Source organism: Dipodomys ordii, unplaced genomic scaffold (assembly GCF_000151885.1).
Source record: "Dipodomys ordii isolate 6190 unplaced genomic scaffold, Dord_2.0 Scaffold12, whole genome shotgun sequence".
Classification (NCBI taxonomy): domain Eukaryota; kingdom Metazoa; phylum Chordata; class Mammalia; order Rodentia; family Heteromyidae; genus Dipodomys; species Dipodomys ordii.
Window position 1 is genome coordinate 310,990 of NW_012267228.1, and position 7,963 is coordinate 318,952.

Genomic DNA, 7,963 nt, shown 5'->3' on the forward strand with positions numbered 1-7,963 from the left:
TGTGGGACGGCTGTTTGGAGGCAGCACACAGGGCGGGGGGGGGGGGGCGGGTAGAGGGTGGACAGCCTCTGGAGCAGCTGCAAGCCCCACACCCGGGGCCCCACACAGGCCCGGACCAGAGCAGGTCCAGGACATGTCTGTGGGGACAGTTTATAACTACGTGCCTCACACCTCACCCACAGCTGCATACAGGAAACCATCATCTAAGCCACGGTGGCACATTCGGAGGGCATCCTCTAACCCTAGCAGACATACTGCTGGTGGGGCTGGAGGAACCCAGTGTGGGAACAAGAAGCAGGAGGCTGGGAAGGCAGGGGAAGAAGGTGCCTCTGTGCATATGTGGGTATCTATGTGTGCTCATATGCACACACAAATGTGAGCATGTGCACGGGGTGTGCATGAACGCCTGTGTTCTTGTGTTGGTACAGACATGAATGTGTGCATAAGGTGTGTATGAGCATGTGCGTGCATTTGAATGCTCCATGGGTGTTTATGTATGTACAGGCATATGCATGCCTGTGTACACGTGGGGATGGGTGGGGTCTGCATGAGCATAAATGTGTGTTCACACTCATGTGCATATTCACATCTGACAAGTGCATCGAGTCATGAGGCGTGCGTGTGGACCCATGTGTATGCGCATCTCTCTGATGGAGACATGGGTGTAACTGTCCATGTGTGGTGTATGAGCATGTCTGCACAGGTGTACATGTGCATGGAAATATGCCTGTGAGCCTGTGTGTGTAAACAGGTGTGTGTGCGGGCAGGCATGAGGCCCCACGTGTACACATGTGTTTGTGTGGTATGCATGACTTGACAGGAAGCCCCAGGCTCAGCGCGGACAGTCAGCAGTGGTTCAGCACCATGGTGCTCTCTGCTTCCGGCAGATGAGGATGAGAACCAGGAGCGGACCTGGGGGTACAGGCATGAGGTCCCAGACGCGGCCCTCACGCCTGCCGGCTGTCCCTTCCACAGGGAAGCGTCTCCAGCAGGACTTCCAAGGCCAGGCCGGTGCGCTTGCTGTGCACGAGTGGAGGCTCGGATGCCACGGTTTGCGCTGCTCCAGCTCAGACCGGAAGGTGAGCCCCAGGAGCCGACAGGGTGATGACAAGGTAGCACACTCTACCTGCTACCAAGGGGCCGCCACAGTGAGCAACGGGAGACCAGCCCTGCCACCCAGAGCGCCAGCCGCAGCGCAGCGGCTCACGCAGGCCTCCCCTGCACAGCCAGGGACCGGCGCTGGCAGGCATGCCCACGGGAAGCCGGGGCTCCTGGGCCAGGGAGCCTGCAGCTGCCTTCACAGAAACGCGCCGGATGCTCCAGCCTTCCCCAGGGAGCTCTCCCCTGACCAGGCTGGTGATGGCTCACCACGGGAACATCTCCTCCACACCTTGCTGGACTTCAGCCTAGGAACCCTGAAACCTCCACTCTCCAGACGCCTGGCACTGGGCTCTGCAGGGGTCTCCGCACCTGGGGCAGGCACCAGCCAGCCTGAGAGGGTCGCTGCGGAGGACTTCCGTCCAGATGGACTGAGGGCCGGGTGCCGGTCGGGTTCCCCCAGCTGTGCGGAAGTCAAGCTTGGTGCCTTGTAGGGCTAATCGAAGGCCTGACACAGCAACAAAGCCCCCCAGGCTCGAGGCAGCAGGAGGGGACTCCGCCACCTGCTGCAGGGTACTCAAGTACGAGGACTCATAGAAATTCAGGTCCGTACCGTAGCATTGTGTGGTGAGATACAGAAAAGCAGAAGAGGAACAAGTGAAAATCATGCGTAATCACACCACCTGCAGGTAATTGCCAGCACATTTGTCAAGTTCACATGCAGGCCGGATTCCTCCACGCTTTCTGCGACAGCAGAGGTGACACAGGTGCATCGTTTTGTGCTGGCCTTGCTCACTAAATGTAGATTGAAAGTGTCCCCATCCACAAGGCCTTCAAGCCTGCCATCCAACCAGGAGCTCTCAGCCCAGAGAACAAAATCCAAATCCCACCCCAGCCCTGAGGCCTGGCCGCCCTTCTCCCGCTGTCCGTGGCCACCCGCACGGCAGGTTCCTGAGCAGAGAAGTGACACAATACAGAGCCACACTCTGGGAGATGACTGCCAAGCTGGGGGTGAGCACCGCTGCTGGTGTGGGCTGGCTGGCTCCTCGGAGCAGCACGAGGCAGCAGTGCATGCTGGGTGATGGGTGCCCATCGGCTCGTGCCTTTCTCACAGGACAACTCTGCTCTGGCACGGCACTGGCCCTGTGAGGTCCCATGTCTGGGAAGTGGGGCCCGGGGCTTCCTGCCAGGCAGCCTGCTGCGGGCCGCGACGAGCCGTGTGCACCTGGGGAGATGCCTGTCACCCCAGGCCACCACGAGACGCCGTGGGGGTCTCCTTTGCCCATGGCCTGCCACCCTGGAAGCTCCCACACCTCACTCCCTCCAGAAGGAACAAGCGCCCTCTCGAGCTCCTAGAAAGGCCGGTGAGAGGCAGACGGCTGGCATGTGGGAAGTTTTCTGTTGTAGCTGTGGCTGTTATGTTTTTGTCTCGTCCTGAGAAATCGGCAGATCATTGTCTGGTGCTGACAGAACCTGGAAAGCTGCTCAGGCCTTGGAGATTTACCTCCTGCTCAGCCCTGGACCAGCCAGTCACCTTGAAACAACCAAGTCCTTCTTCACGCCATGACCGCTTCGCGTGCCACCCCCCCCCAGGGGCACGTGGGGGAGCCCGCCTCGGGGCCTGTGCACTCTCCACTGGCCACCGAGAACCCGCCTGGACAGACGCCAGCCCAGCGGCTGGGGCCCTCCCCGAGGTCTGGCGCTGGAGCTCCTGCTCTCCTGGGGGCTGAGCACTGCCTGGCTTCCGTGCCGCTCGGCTCAGGGGTGGGGACTGGCTTAGCAATGACTTCCCACGGGACAGAAAGGCCGGGAGCTCCCGAAAGGTGGGCTTGCAGCCCGCTTCCCACGCCAGAGACACCTGGGCCCTACACCTGTCCACGGGAGGCTGCGCAGGAGGCCGGGGGCGGGCCCCGAGCCAGCCCACCTCTCTGACCTCAGTTTCCCCATGCCACACCCAGGGTCGGTCTGGATCACTGGCTCTCCCAGTGTCACTGACTAGAAACTGCAGGGACAGCGGCGCGCTCCGTGAGGCGGGCCTCGCTCGCCGTCCCCGAGGAGACCACCGCTGCTGCCCAGGTCCGGGCCCTTCCTCTGCGGGTGGCAGACGGGGTGTGGGAACCAGCGTTCTGCGCATGCCCAGGGTAGAGGAGGACCTTCCATAGAGCCGGGAGCCCAGACCCCCGGGTCGGGGGAACCTGGTCCCAGGCTCCAGAGTGAGCGTAGACCCGGCATGGCTGCCAGCAGTGTGGTACAGGCTGCTGAAGACTCTGGTCCCGGCAAGATCTGCCGCAGTCTGTCCACTGGGAGCTGGAACTGCTGCCAGGAGCCAACACCAGCACACCGGTGCCACCCCAGGCTACTGGCCACAGGGGAAACTCTGTCTGCCTCCCCAAAACCGTCACTCAGGGCCTGGAGAGGCTTCTGCACCTGGGCCTGGCCCAGCCCACTTCCCGGCTCTGCCCGGCAGCTCCCCTTTTCTAAGGTCTTCCTGTTCCTCTGTCTCCCCAGCCTCCTATCAGCGCTGGAGGCTCTGCTTCAGAATCCACCCAGGGCCCCGGAAGCCCCCTCCCTGCAGCCCAGCTGTCTCCGGTGTGGCTGGGTCTCCTTGAAGCCTGCTCGGCTGCCATGTCACCCTGGCTCTCGTGCATACATGGTCTAGACAGCTGTCCCCGGCCGCCCTGCCCCAGCTGACCAAGAACCCCACACCCTGAACCCCTCCTACCCACGCGCTCCCTGCTGCCCCCCACTCCAGCCACGGCCCATCTCCCACACCTGGCCTGCCCAAGGCTCTTCACAGCACCTGCACGTCCCCAGTCTCCTCGGTAAGCCTTGCCTGACAGCCCGTCCCCATTTCCCAGGAGGAGGATGTGCGCCCCTGCTCCCGGCCGCACCACAGGGACCTGTGGGTGGGCTCTGCCTGCGTGCCTGTGCACGGGCCCAACCATTCCCGCACCCCCTGAATTGTGCACAGTGTGACTTCAACAAGCGACTCGGCCTCCCTGCGCCTCACGTCTTGTTTTGTTAACTGCACCTTCACTCTCGGATGCTGTAGAGATTAATGAGTATTAACAGCCTCGAATGGAGCCAGTGCCCAATCAGCTATTATTAGAATCATTATGTGCTACGGGCCGAAGGGCTCCTGGGCAGCAGCCAAGAGCCCAGGCCCCAGTCCACCTCTCGCTGCACTCTGTGTGACCTTGGGCAAGTCCACTTTCCTGAACATCACTTTATACAACTGCAGAAGAGCAGGACTGGCCAGGAAGTGCTCGCAGTCCCTGCGCTGGTTTTGAAGCATGGCTATAAAAGCTCCAACCTTCCTCCATCTGAACGGTGGACTGACTTCCCATCTTTAGAACACAGCTGGACTCACTCTCGGCTCGCCTTTGTCCCTTTGCCTTCTCTGACAATGCTGTAAGCCGCATGCTCATGAGAGAAACAGACCGCTCAGCTCAGAGGCAGGGAGTCCGGATCAAAGAGAAACCGACTGCTCAGGGAGTCCGGATCAAAGCAGCGCAGACCTAGAGTGGTGGGAGGTGGCTTGCTGGTCCTCAGGGGACGTCTGACCTGTCCTCACCTGACCACCAGGGCTGCTGCTCTGAGGGGTTTCTTTCACAATTTTGCTAGTCCTCCCTACATACATGCAGCCGTGCCCCAGCACCCACTCTTGGGTGTCTACACATGAACTTGGGGGTATGACCCTGTACCCTACAGCAGACCAAATGACGGGCAAGCCCCAGACCAGAGGCCTTGCTCCCGGGACCGCTCACCCTGAGGTCGCTCACACAGCCCCCAGAGCCGCCAGCCAAGAGCAGTGCTGACCTCACAGCAACACCGCCAAACCCAGGCTGCTGCATACCCCGCGATTCTGGGTCTCTCCCCCTCCTACGATGGTGCCCACCTGCCCCAGGAAGGCCAAGCTGGAGGGCAGCTCTTTCTCCGCACCTCCCCACCCAGTGGTCTCAGCTCCCCCCGACTGGGCCTGGGCCAGCACATTCTGTGCACAGGACGGGGAAGCAGAACTTCCCTTCTTAGAAAACTCCTTCCTCAGCCATCAGATCTTGACCCAAACGCCACCTCCTCAGAGGAAGTCCTCCTGATCACCCCTGGAATGGTACTACAGCTGAAAGGTGGGGAAACTGAGGCTCTGAGAGGAAGAAGGAATTGTCTGAGGACCCAGGGCAGCAGAGGCAGCATTAGGATTTCTGGGAAGCACCTGAGACCCGTGAGCAGCTCCACGCTCCGAGGAGCATGTGCTGCCAGCATTCTGCCAGGACCCTCCCGCGTGCCGCCCTCTGGGCTCCCTTTCCAGGGATGTTTGCCTTGGGGCACTGCTCCAGGGTGTGCACCTGGCTGCTTGAGGCACCCCTCAGAGCAGACCGTGGGCGAGGGCTTTCACACTAACTCTCTTCGGCCTTGTCGACTCCTTGGCTGCACGGTTTAGAAGGGGAGGTTGCAGTTCTCACCAGCACTAACGGGGAGGGGGTCCGCTCTCCTGCCTCTCCAACACACATGGGGGTGGGGCAGTCAAGATTCCCGGGGTAGCACTGGGCCAGCACGTGCTCCAGCACGGCCAGTGGCCCAGCCCTGTGCACCCGGCCGCGAGGCAGACGCCAGCCCATATTCCCTGCTTGTCTGGAGAATGAGTTTTCTTACGCAGTTTGTAACGGGACTGTAAATAGTGGCCTTCATGAACTGTGAATCCAGTGACGAAGCTTCTCCACCCACGGGGAGCCCTGCTACGGAGCACAGCCCCTGCCAGGAGCCGAAGACACGGAACCCACCAGTGCCCCTGCCAGGTCACGCGGCCAGGAGACGGAGGGCCCCATGCGCTTCAAGGATGGGCATGGCCCAGCTCTGACCTGAGCCTGGGAAACCCGCCCAGCAGCCAGCACCAAGGTGCAGGTCCCAGTCTTTCCCCTGCTTGCCTTCTTGGGGTGGAGCCTGGGATCTAGCAGCTGCTAGGGACTCAGACGAGGAATATGAGCACAGAGCTCCTAGCATGCTGCCAAGACATCAGACAGACAGACAACAGACAGATGCCAGGTCCTGCTGAACTGGCTGAAAACCTTGGATAAAACCTTGCTCAACACTAGACCTTAACCTAAAAATCTCAGTGTCCTCATACCTGCCTCTCCCTTCCCACCCCAGCTGGGATCCCAGAGCTGAGCCCTTCCAGCACAGACGTGTTCCTGACGCAGCCGCCGCCAGCCCTTCGGCCAGCTTTCGTGCATCTCCCTTTCTTTCATCCAGATTCGACCCTACATCAGAGTCACCCCAACAAAGCCGCTGCAGCCCCCCATCCTAAAGGCCCCGTGGCACCCATCCCTCGCACCCCTCCTGCTCGGTTCCGTCCCTCATCCCAGTCAGCACCCCTGAAATTACATCCTGTCTATTCACTTGTGACTCATCGGTCGCCCACTGGAATGCCGGCATCCCGAGGGCAGGTCCGGCCGGCTCCTCTCCCACAGGTCCCGCACCACGGCCGCCTCAGGATGCGGGCGCTATAAATATCGCAAGGCTTGAGTGTGGAAGACATCTTTTCATAGACATGAATTGTGATCAAGGAAGGAAGAGTGACAGAATTGGTATAAATATGATCATTACCAACGACGAAAAGCCTGAGAGAAAAATGGTGTTTACGGCTGCTTAAAATACCCAACACCTGGGAAGGAACCATTCAGGACTGGAAAAAGCTGGAAAATTGGGCTCTTTTGCATTTCCAAGACTTGCCCACTTTGCAGTTTCTTTAAAAACAGAATCACTAGCTTGGGCTGGTATCTCCTCCCGCACCCAGAGGCCCCAACAACCAGTTGTGCCCAAACCAACTGCACCGCGCCGGGGCCAGTCCGGAGGGCTGACCGGGAAGGTGGGCGGGCTGGGCAGCCTGGGCCGCTGGGGTGGATCCCCGCAGGGGTGGAGGGCCAGCCACTCCAGGTGCACACGAAGGCTGTGGCTTGACCCCCACCATGGTGGCATGAGCACCAACAAAGGGCTCTGGACCTGTCGTCAAACCCGGGCTTTGTTGGGAATTAAAGCTCACCTGGCCTGAGGTCTCTCCAAGACCAGGGAAAGCCCAAACCTCACACCGAGGAAAGACATCGGTCAGGCAAGGAGAAGAGCCAAGTTTCCAGAGGTACTTACTTCATCAGTGATGAGCACATTTGCTTGGGATAAAAACCTCTCACACCCACATGCCCGGGACCAGCCCTCCAACACATAGGCTGGAAGAATCTGGTTGGCACATGGGACAAGTTCCTTCACTTACATTCACCAATTCATTCACTCATCCACTTATCCATCTTCCTACCCACTACCCACCCACCCACCCATCCATCCATCCATCCATCCACTTTCGACCTACTCAGCTAGTCATTCTCCCATCTATTCACCCACGGTGTTAGTCAGCTTTTTACCACTATAACATAACACCTGAAATAACTTACGAAGAGGAGAGGATTATTTTGGCTCAGTTTCGAGACTCCAGTCTGACCAGACAGAACTATTGCTTTTTGGTCCTGTGGCATGGCAGCATGTCACAGCAGGAGCATTTAGTGAGAGAAAACTGCATCTCACCATCAGGAAGCAAAATAGAGAAGAGATCAGATCTGGGAATCACAGGATCTGACACAGCCCCAGAGACCCAAGGCCCCCCACTGAGCTCCATCCCATGAAGCTCCATCCCACCGTGTCCCACAGTGCCATCCTGGCCTTGAACACAGGGCCACCTGGGAGGACATTCCAGATCCAACCCCCCTGTACTCATAGGTACCCACTCATCCATCCATCCACTTACCCATCCACTCATCCATCCACCCACTCACCCATCCATCCACTTACCCATCCACTCATCCATCCACCCACTCAC